Consider the following 12309-nt stretch of genomic DNA (forward strand, 5'->3'; position numbering starts at 1 on the left):
TAATGATTTTAAAATGATTTTAATTAGGAATAGTACAGCAGAGTCAATACAAGTCGGCTACTGCATACTGAATGGGAAACCAAAATTCCAAGTTATCTTTTCATTAAATTTTCTGGCTTATTATTTATAATGAACCCTTTCTGGGCAGGGATATTTATTTGCCCAAATATCATTACGTTCACAACACAATAAACCGATAGAAAGCACCTATTCTTAATTATATTATGTACGTATATATTTTTTCATCTTCAATACACAAACAAGGAATCCAAAAAATATTGTTTAATGGTTGCATCAGTAAAATCACACTGCTAATGTGCATTCAAAACATTGACATAATTAGCTGTTCAATCGGGTAAACAGTATTATTATTATTATTATGACTTAATTATAATCTCTGCAATTAAATAATTACGCTAATTATATAGGTATTAGTTCATTAAAGCCATCCAGCACTCGATTCGCGTCGCCTCGTGAAAGCGATCTGCTGACACTAAAGCTCGTATTAATTAATAGACGTTCCTCAATATCGAACTGGAAGTTCAAGCAACTTGAGATCATGATTGTAATGTTGTACTTGTAATTATTACATACTTCCAATATGTACAATGTAGGTACATACAGCAAAAGTGTAGAATGCCCTTGCATAGTTTGTTTTTATGTAGGTAGGTACTTTACGCCAAAATAATTATAATTTGATAAACTTCAAGTCAACAGTGACTCCAACTTGGATTTCATGATTTCACTGCAGTATTGAGAGCCGTGATAGCCCAGTGGATATGACGTGTGCCTTTGATTTTGAGGGCGTAGGTTTGAATCCGGTTCAAGGTATGCACTTCCAACATTTCAGTTATGTGCATTTTAAGAAATGAAATATCATGTCTTTCAAACTGTGAAGGAAAAACATCTAGAAGCCTAAATACCTGAGAATTATCTTAATTCTCTACGTGTGTGAAGTCTGCCAATCCACATTGGGCCAGCGTGGTGGACTATTGGAGCCTCGTGCTCAACAGCGATCCGAAAATGGGTTCCTAATGAAGATTAGTTCTGAAGTGTACATATGAGGCTTTACACGTACGAATATGCCTCAAGTTGTAATCTCTCAGTGCTCAACAATGTATGATATGTCCCTGAAATGTCCCAAGAAGTATTGCCTTTGTGTTCTTATAGGTATATATTATGTATTTTCCACTTTGCATTATGTGGCACCTCTGCTTGTCTTATCAATTTTAACTATAAAATGAAACCACACAAGGCGAGGCGGCGATGATTAGACGCCGGGCGGCTCGAGTGAGCTATGACCCTTAACGTCACGTGTAAGACACGTAACGAATAATAATTTGAATAAATACGTAAATAGATACACATACTTATTTATCTAAATTATTCGCAACCACACGAACAGTGGTGCTTGCTCTAGGTGAATATAATATTTAATACTCATACAGTAAGAATCAATTGTATGGACCAAGTTTTTTAATTTTAATCAAAGATAAAAAATATCAAACATATTTTAATAATTAATACAAATTATACAAGTACTATAAAGTATCTTTTTGGTCAATCTAGATTATTATTATTATTTTTTTTTATATTCTTTCGGTTTCTACACGACATCGTACCGGAACGCTAAATCGCTTGGCCGATACCTCCCACCATCCAGACCTGGAACAATTAAGAAAAACTAAAACGGCCCAGTTTGGGATCTAACCCAGGACCTCCGTCTTGTAAATCCACCGCGCATACCACTGCGCCACGGAGGCCGTCATATGAATATCAACACAAAGAAAAGTCATTTTTCTATGACATTGAGTTACGAGTGTTCATCTTCATCATCATCATATCAGTCCACCTGGTGGGGGGTCGAACAAGACTGCGCTTTCTAGTGCGGGGTCTCCTTTCCAGCACCTTGGGACCTCAACGTCCGTCGGCTCTTCGAACTATGTAACCCCGCCCATTGTCACTTCAGCTTCGCGACTCGTTGAGCGACTCCTCATTTCTGATTCGATCACGCAGAGATACTCCCAGCATAGCTCGTTCCTTCGCCCGCTGTGTTACTCTGAGCCTTCTTATGAGGCTTTTTCGACCTATGGTTCGACCTATGGTTCCAAGTCTTATGACTTGGAACCATAGGTCGAACGATGATCTTTGTACATCGTGCATGAAACAATTTAAATTGACAAACTAATTTAAAGCACACGAAAAACCATATGAGTCACATGGTTTTCCATGTGCTTCATAGTTTAATTGAACCAAATAAATGTGATAAGATGGTAAATAATACTTTGACCTCTTACACCTTATCTGACAGGGACAGTCGAAATATTTGTACTGGATGTTTGCTTGATTTATAACACCAACAGTTTGTTTAATCAAAACAGTTGCTTTTTCAAATATAGGTTGATTCATTGTCTTTAACAAGATTTTTTTTACATTTATTGATTTTTCTCATCTGGATGGAAAGTAGGGTTTTCCGGATTACTTTTCTCCCCTATGTCTGATCTCAATGAAATGAGATTGTGCTTTATTAACATAAAATTTAAATTTTGAAAAATTTCAGGTCATGAGACCTCGCTCGAGTATATTTGCAGACATGCGGTTATTCTTCCCCTCTTTCATCCCCCAAAACTTTTAAAGGGCTCAACTCAACCGACTTTCATCAAACATAAGATCTAAGAACACTCGCACAAAAGTAACCTTTAATACAAAAAACTAAATTGAAATCGATTCAGCCGTTCGGCAGCTATGATGCCACAGACAGACTGACAGACAGACACGTTAAATTTATAACAACCCTCTTTTTGCCAGGGGGGTTAAAATGAGATCATGTACTCGTATAAATTTTACGTGAAATTACGTGACTTGTGTATATTCTATCCTTTACCTGTTCAGCATTTCATGAGTAAACGCGTGTACAGACTGACTAGTGACGTTTTTGTTACACTTCAATACTGATGTTACTATCTGTAGTCGATTCTGCATCTTACCTTAGCACAACCACACACTAAACAACAAAAGGTATCCACCGAAGGCCTTCTCATAGTCCACATATAACGTACCTATGTGACTTTTTTTTCTTTGTATCAGTAATTTTTTTTTCGTGTTGAGGAAGTGCCGATGGCTCCATGTGGGACCATTACGGCGACACCGGAGGGTTTTGGCGAGCGCAGAAGCATCGGCTGATTAGACCCGAAGGCTGAAATAAAGATAGAGGACGGAACGACTTTCTAAGGGCGTCTATGAGACTCGGACCTCGGCTTAGAGGGCCATTCGGAAGGGGGTAACCGTGACCTGAGTGAATCAGTTCGGACCCCAAGATCGTGAGTTAGAAAACCCACGGGTGGCGTTAGATATCGGGTACCTCGTCTTCGCCGGCGAAGACGCTGTGCATTTTCAGTCGGTGATTTCTCTTTCTTTATAATCAGCGTATGGAGGTGTATGGTTATGAGCCTTTTCTAAATTCTGCTTGTTGAGGAAGCTAGAAGTCGTCAAACAAACTAAATTGATACAAAAGAGAATACGGTCGAAGTTCGACAGCTGTTCGTATTAATAAAAAAAAAATACTCTATTTCAATATGTCCGGAAGAAGATAACTACGTGTTTAATTCACGCAATTATCTTTTTATCTAATTTAATTATTATATCTATAAAAGATAATTATGTACCTACTCAATAAAAAAGTCTCAGAGCAATAAATATGACATGCTCCAATTTATTTATTTAACCCGACCTGACCCTATCGTTCTAACATTGGAATTCATTTTGTTTTTGTCGTCTCTACCTAGGGTTGCCACTTAAACGATAAAACTCTGAAAATTTAATAAAGAAGAGTACAATATATTCAATATTTTTTTACGAATCTGTTATTAGATGTACGTTATTCGGAACGAGTTTTTTCGTAACTTCGATATAAACGTATAATATAGTACAATATACATGCATTATCGTAATATAAGAAGAATTTCAAAGTTTGTTTGTTTTTTACACTGTACGCTGGCTAAAAAGGCGTGTCATAGGCTGTACAGAAATTTCCGAGGGGCAGAAAAAGTCTATTAAAATATAAATTTTAGACTTTTAAATTATGTGATATTACCTTGATTACCACTTAATCTCTATAGACTGATCTCAAGAGATCTAACTCTGCAAATCCCCACAATTTTTTGTCGTTAATGAAAATTTTTAAAATCTTAATGTTATCTTAATTATTAGTAATCTAAATTATCTAAAATGCTTTAAATTGTATTTAAGATAGCTAAGGTCTACTATATAACTAATTAATTTAACTGCCTTACACGCATTTCACGTAATTAATGGACACCCTAAATTTTTTTCATTTTGTATTCAATAGTCGCCGTGAACACCTATGATTTCGGTCTCTAAAGTATAAGTTACTTCAGTTACGTTGTAAAGAGATTCTTCTTTCAATATCAAAGCAAATCAGATGTCAATTTTCATACTTTTTACCAATTAAGCAAGGCGCTGTGCAAGACATCTTGCAATGCTCTAAGATGCCTATATAAATCCATTTTCTATTCAATTTATTCAATTCTGCAGCCCTTAATACATACAGATAAAGCCTTGTTATTGTAGGAGAAAATATATAGTTTAGCTGCAAGTAGGTTATAGGGTTATCGTTTATCGCTTTTACTTTACTCGCGCGATGTGGTGAGGTAAATTCTTGTGTTGACCACAATATTTTAGTAGTTCAACTAAGGGACTGTTTACGAATGAATATCAAACATTGAATAGATTTACTTCTAGCACGGATAAAGTTGAAGTCGATGGTTCAAGGTGCTGGAATGGTGGCCCGCATTAGAAAGCGTAGTGGTGATCTGAAAACATCAAGCGAGTTGTAGGGATTCGCTGGATGCAGGCGGCTCAGTATCGTGATGTTTGGAAGTCCCTGCAAAAGGCCTATGTATTGTGGACGTCCGTCGGCTGATATGATGATGATGTTCCATCTGATGGTATTGGCATCTTCATCAGGGCTCGAAAGGAATACGAAACAAAGTGTCTATGTCCATCAACCTGAGACGTAGGAGTAAACAACGATATTTTAGTTTGTGACGTAGCAGGTAGCAGCGTCATGATTTCACCATTGTTTTGAGGTAGAGGAAACAACTTGAGCAGATCCCAGGACTTGTGACTTTGAGAGTAGGTTTAAGGGATCCTTACATGTCTGACATGTTCTCCATGCTCACACTAAACAATAATTACAACACAAAACATTATTGCACAAAATCACTAACGCGACTGGCAGCGTGACGGTGTCTACGCTGCCTAACAAACAACTGAGCTCATCAAATACCCTCCTATTAATACCAACACTGATACCTCCCATCTACAATAACATAAATAATGAATGATAATACCACCTGTAATCGAGAAACTTGTAACACGTTACCTGTAAATGGATCGGCAACTATGCTCTGCAGACCGTAATATAGCAATGCTGCTTGGTGGCAGAAAAAAACTTAGTGGTAGTTCTTTCCTATAGTAAATTCCTTTCCTATAATATCGATTCAAACAGTGGAATTGGTGTGGAAATCATATCACATAAGCGTAGTAGATAGATAATGATATTTTCACATTTTGGCGCTATGGCAATATTAATTGATAAAAATTATATTAAAGGGGAACCCCGTAAAACAACATTCCACGTGTTGGTAATCTCGTCTAAGACCTAAGTATGATACTTAAAGAACTTAGAAAGTAAAATATTAGAAAGGATGATCATAATTTTCGGCCTATTTTAAGCAATCAACCTTTTTTGTAGGGTGCTCTCTGAGGTACGGGGTCGAAATACTAACAACTTCCCAACTCCTGTTTCTATGTATTAATTTTCAGATGACTATAATAAAACTAACAGTAAACTTTTTTTGGGTTTTACCCTATGGGTACGGAACCCTAATGAACTTTTATATATAACAATGGAACCGGCTTCAAAGACGTATTTCAGTTATTATGATTATAATACAAAATTACATACGGTTTTCATGAAAATCAAATGGCACCAATCTGGAAGTATACCTACTCTATCAAACAAAAAAGAATTTTCAAAATTGGTTCATAAATGACGAGGTACACAGGACAAATATAAAAAAAAACATACGTGTCGATTTGAGAATCCTTCTTTTTTTGAAGTTAGGTAAAAAGTTTGGTAGCTAGGATTTATATGGAACTCGGCAAATGACGTTAAAAGTAAATAATGCATAAAACGCAGGATTTTTCCCTGACGATGAACATTTAAGGAAGTGAAGGTAAAAATTGATTGCAAATGGTCAATCAAGTGTTCTTTGTACTATTACTTGTACCTATACTAGTAATCCAAGGATTTCGCGCTAATTATAATGCGATTTGATAAGATTATGCAATTACTCATAACTCATAGCCCATTATCAAGTAGAATTATTTGTTTCATTCATTGAGTTAGATTTCATTTTAAAATATCAAAAAAATGCGTTTTGTACATGAACAAAATATGAGGAACTGCACTTTTGAAAGCTGCTAACTTTATAACCAGTCCAATATTAAGGATGACCCCAATTTTTAATTGTTTGGAAAACTAAGACTGTGCTAATAGTAAAGAAATTTTCTAACAGCGTATCTGCGATTATTATACTTTCGGAGCTACAGGGATAATTAAAGGATCATATTTGCGGTGGTGCCACGGATCGCTCAAAAACGCTTCATACAAAATAGCACGAATTAATGACGTCGTCGATACGTGAAATCGTTGGATTTGTATGGGCGTTTTAACAAATTTACAAATTCTTTTGATTTTTTATCTAATTGCGTTAAAAGTTTTTGGATTGATTTTGAAAATATAAAATCTTACTTATTTTACAAACATACCGATAATCTTTGTTTTTTTATATTAATTAGTTAATATTTAAATAACTATCAAGGGGTGATTAGTGATCAATACTGATGCCAAAAATACAATCAGTAAAATTTTTGTTTGTCTGTCTGTATGTTCGTTATAGAAACAAACTACTTGACGGATATTAATGAAACTTGGTACAATTATTCTTCATACTCTTAGGCAGGTTATAGTATACTTTACATCACACTACGACCAATAGGAGCAGAGCAGTGAAGGGAAATGTTGGGAAAACGGGAGAAGTTACTCTAATTTTACAGCGATACTACCTACTGTAAGGGGTGGATTAAAGAGGTGTAAGGGCGGACGAAGTATTATTAATATAGATTTTACGAGACGTTCGTACCTATTCAAAATGCACGTGTAGGAGTCGCTCATTGTCTCCTCATTAGGATGAATCGCGTGCACGTGTAATTCTCGGGCAAGTCACCTTTATTTTATACCTAGGTAGGTACTTACGTTTAGATTTTATATACAGACAGATTCTTCTAATTTAAGTCTATACTGTAAATTTGTATATGATGATGAATATATAGACTACTTAAATGTTTGATCCGTCTGTACCTTGACAAATAATTTAATAATAACACATACTTGGCAAATATTTATTATAATAAAAATAAGTCGGGTTTTCCTTCCTGACGCTATAACTCCAGAACGCACGAACCGATTTCCACGGTTTGGCATTCGTTGGAAAGGTCTCAGGCTCCGTGAGGTTTGTAGCAAAGAAAATTCAGGAAAAATTTCAACGTAAGGTAGAGGTAGGGTAGGGTACGGGTAGGGTAGGGGTAGGGTAGGGTACGGGTAGGGTAGGAGTAGGGTAGGGGTAGGGTAGGGTAGGGTAGGGTAGGGTAGAGGTATTTGAAAGTTTACACCGAGTTTCACGCGAACGAAGTCGCGGGCATCCGCTAGTTTATTATAAGTATTCCGTCTGAAATACGCTGACTGACAAATATATGCACAACGTAAACATGAGTAGAGACAGTAAAACAAACATATTCACTGTAGAACACGCTACGTACCTACATGGGAATTTTTTTTTTAAATCTAAATATTTTTTTATAATTGTATATTTTGTTATTAATATTAAATTAATCCGCTTATTATTTATAAAATCTAGTTTCAATTCAGTGGATGTATAGAGCCCGATAATAATGCATAATGTGGATAGTAAGTCGATACAACTGCTTAATTTTAGTTATAAATCCTATGAATATGATTAGATATTTTCTAGTACGCGCTAAAACTAGTCTAACAGCTATAACTAGGGTGAAGAAACACTGTATTTTTCTTACTTAAATTAAAAATTCAAGATACTGATGCATAGGTATTATGTAGTAACAAACAGGCATACCGTCGGGAATAAACTAGTATGATTATGTCAAGTCAATGGACACGCTATAAAAGTTACGTGCGCTCCAACAATAGCCGTAAAATTTACACTTGTGGAATTGAAATGGCCTTTAATAAGTGGCATATTTATTTACATTAGATGTGAACGATTATAGAAAAAATATTCTCACGATAGAAGTTGTCCTGCTATAGACTACTTTCTATATATATATATATGCCGCATTCTAACTAGCACACGCCGGTGACTTCACCCGCGTGGCTCTTCTCTGACACTTCTAAGTGCTTCTAACTTTTAAGAACACACTTTCAGCATTTTCTTTACCTTTCCAAGAGTTTAAGATAAAAACTTTCAGATTTTTTGGACACTTCCAAGAATTATTATATTTCATTCAATTTAACAAAACCTTGACAAATAATATACGTTCTTAAACCTTCCTCATAAATCACTCTACTTACTTAAATATAAATATGAAAACCGCATAAAAATCCTTTCAATAGTTTTCGAGTTTCTTTTGAACAGACAGACAAACAGAGGCGGCGGAGTACTTTGCTTATAATATCTATAGAAGAATTAAATATTATTATATCTATTTCGAAGTGACTATACAAAAATTCCCTACATAGACTTTTAAGAGGTCTTCTTTATCTTGGTTCTCTTTATTTTAAACCTTCTTCTGCACAAACTAAAAAAAATAATAATTATTAAGCACACAGAACATAGAAAATGCTAGAGCTAACGCTTTAGCAAGCAGTTCTCGAGTTCTGGTCTCTTGAAGACCGATTTATTTATAAATATAAACATATAGATTGTCCCGTAAATAGCACGACATACTCTATACTAAAGCCATACTGGAGGAGTACTGTTTACCAACCAATAAATTAAAAATGAGGGTTATGAGGGTATAAATTGCTGGTCATTTCTCACCTAATGATAATTATAATTCACATGTTCTTAAATTAATGAAAATAAAGATTAATAAACTTAAAACTATTAGATAACTAGCGGACGCCCGCGACTTCGTCCGCGTGGAATTTAGTTTTTCACAAATCCCTCGGGAACCAAGGCTTTTTCCGGGATAAACAGTAGTCTATGTCTTAATCCAGGCTATAATATATCTTAATACCAAATTTCAGCTAATCCGGTTCTGTAGTTGAGGCGTGAAAAACTAACAAACATTCATATTTCGCAAATCTCGGAAAACCATGGATTTTTTCGGTATAAAAAGTAGCCTATGTGTTAATCCAGAGTAAAATCTATTTCCATTCCTAAATCTAAATCGCTAAATCGCTTCAGTAGTAGCGGCATTATAAAGTAACAAACATCCAAACATACATCTAAACATCGTTTGGATGTATGTTTGGATATTAGTATATTAGTAGGATAGTAGGAAGTTACTATATTTTGAATAATATTTTATTAAACAACAATACATAATTTAAAATAATAAAAATGTTACCTACCCTCATTTCTAATTTGTTTGTTAGTAAACAATATGACTTTAGTATAGGATAGGTTATATTCCTTGATGTGTATCACCTGTAGAATATGTCGTGGTATTTACGGGACATCCTGTATATAGAAACTATATTACCTTTGTTAACCTTACCGGATTCGAAAATACTGATCTGCTGGCGCTTAATTAGTCAGAGGCCAGGGCTTATTCCAAGAGATACGTAAATTACAGGACAGCAAAGGTTATCTGCCAAGTAAACATCCAAATGGAATGCGCAAAATATTAATTCTTTGGCGTCGTTGTTATTTATAAATATCTTATCGGAATTGTGTATTAGCTTTTTGCATATTTTAAAGCTTTTGTTTATTTTTACTGCCTGAAATTATTTATGAGTAAACGATTTAGGATAAATAGATATGACGTTTATGTAATCTAATATTATACAGAAGAAAGATTTAATCGTTTATTTGTTTGTATTTAATAGGCTAGCTCTACTGAATATATTTGAATTTTTTTTACTAATATAATACTGCGTTAATGCCTAATGAATATAGGCTATATTTTGTCCCCATATTCCCATGGGAACTGGAAATACGCGGGTGAAACAACGTGTCGTATAATTAAATTAGAGTAAGTATAATTAAAAAAAAATATTAGCTCTAAAAAGAGTTTTAGCGTATCATCTATAAGCAGATGCGAATTGTTTGAATTATTTCAATAGTTTTTACATGGTGTTATCTAAAGATAACAAATTGTTTAAAGTTTAGTTTTATTGTCAGTTAAGTAATGATTTAGTGTAGTTAGTCGGTAACCACTTTACATCAGAGGGCCTAGTTGCAATTTGATACTGTGACGTTCACGTTAACGTAAACGCGAATTTCTATGGAATTGAAATAGCGCCATCTAGTGGCACTACTGCACAACGGTTTCAATTCTATATACATTCGCGTTTACGTTAACGGGATAGTAACAGTATGAAAACATTGAAAACACCCACTAGGCACACTAGTGACCCGATTACTAGATTGTTTGTTTTGTTAAATCGTAACTGTACGAATATAATTAAAGATTTGGATCTTTAGAGATCTGTACGTGCAATGGGACGCCTTGTATTGACCGGACACACCCAATAAAACATATTAATACCTATTACGTGAAGGCTAGTATCTCTCACTATAGGTATAGTGGGGAAAACTAAAGTTAATTATATCTTGCATTAATTTAATTAATTGCTTTTATCTAATGTCACAGTACGTCTGATCTTCATTACCTCGTGCGTTCACGGAAGAAATGCAGAGGGCAAGGCTTATAGGTCAATGAATAGGATGTACGATATTTACTTAGTATTGAATGTTACTGAAGATGATCTCCTCCTTAATGTATATATTTATCAAAGGAACTTTGATTGGCAATAATTAATACATAAATCTTTATGGCTGGAGTGATTTGGTGTGATTGGTGTAACAAAGCTTTGGAAAGTGCTAACTTTTCTAAGCGTTTAGGTTATAATTTATCCCCGTTTTCTCTCGAAAAAACCAAGCAAGCAAGCAAAATCAAAACCAAGAGCATCATCATGGGTTCAATATCATCCAGTTCTACGCGTGCATTCAAAAGAAATGGCACATTAAAAAATAATGTAACAAGAGCATTGAGCATTGCATCCAGGTACATTGCATGTGTGTTGTATTGACGCATCGGCTATTGTTGTTGACAATGTGTGTGTGTGAGGCGTGGTCACGCCTCGTGCCCGTCACGCTGCAGTGCCTCGCGTCACATCACATGCCTCTGCGGTGGGTGGAACCGCGTCATCTCTATCAGCGAAATACGTAGTACTTGGACATTGGGAGTACTCATGTGACCTAAAATATAAATTGATTTTTAAGGATTTGTAGTCAATACGGTTGTTTTTTTTTTCACAATGTCCGTCTGTCTGTAATTTAACATGAGTATACCTAAAATTTACGCCGAAAAAGTGGCAAAATAAAATATTTAAAAAATAAATTTTATAGGGACACTTAAAGTGGTGGTGATGATTTTTTTTCTTGTTTATTATTTTTTTTCTTATTTATAATACTGGGTGGGGAATCGTTTCATAAATCGTAGAAAAATATTGTGGGTGTGTCAACATAATTTTTAGAATTGTGAATATTAAGTTTAAAAGTAGGTAATAATTTATGTTACCATCAAGTATCCAATAAGATTAGTGGTTGCAAGGATACTAGAACACACTCACTGCAGTAATTAAATTAATAATAAAAACTTATGTAAATAATTCCATTAAAAATTAGTTATAATTTATCAGGTGGTCTATTCACTATTTTGGTCTTTATTATCATCCTTTTAAAATTAACTTCAAACCAACTATCAAGGTGTCATTTACCTAATGTATGATATCCACCAGTAAGCATCGGATAAGATTTGTTACATAGATTCTCATTTTCGTATTTATGTCAACTAGCATACGTCAAATCTGCTTGTAAGTATCATTAAGTTGTTAATTACGGAAATAAGAGTAAGATGGTCTTTATTTATACATTCCTGCTGAGTATGCAAAAAAAGCACATAAACATTTTAAAAGGACGAGGCACCAGTAAAGATCTTTTTTTAGTAATACAAGGC

At 34.7% G+C, this 12309-nt stretch overlaps 1 protein-coding gene across 2 annotated transcripts in view; it reads left to right on the forward strand.

Annotated features, from left to right (window-relative positions):
- LOC112052138 (glycogen-binding subunit 76A) overlaps positions 1-12309 on the forward strand; it is a 70764-nt gene that overhangs the window by 17514 nt on the left and 40941 nt on the right. The gene's annotated exons all lie outside the window — the stretch shown is intronic.

The sequence above is a fragment of the Bicyclus anynana genome, chromosome 15 (assembly GCF_947172395.1).
Source record: "Bicyclus anynana chromosome 15, ilBicAnyn1.1, whole genome shotgun sequence".
NCBI classification, from domain to species: domain Eukaryota; kingdom Metazoa; phylum Arthropoda; class Insecta; order Lepidoptera; family Nymphalidae; genus Bicyclus; species Bicyclus anynana.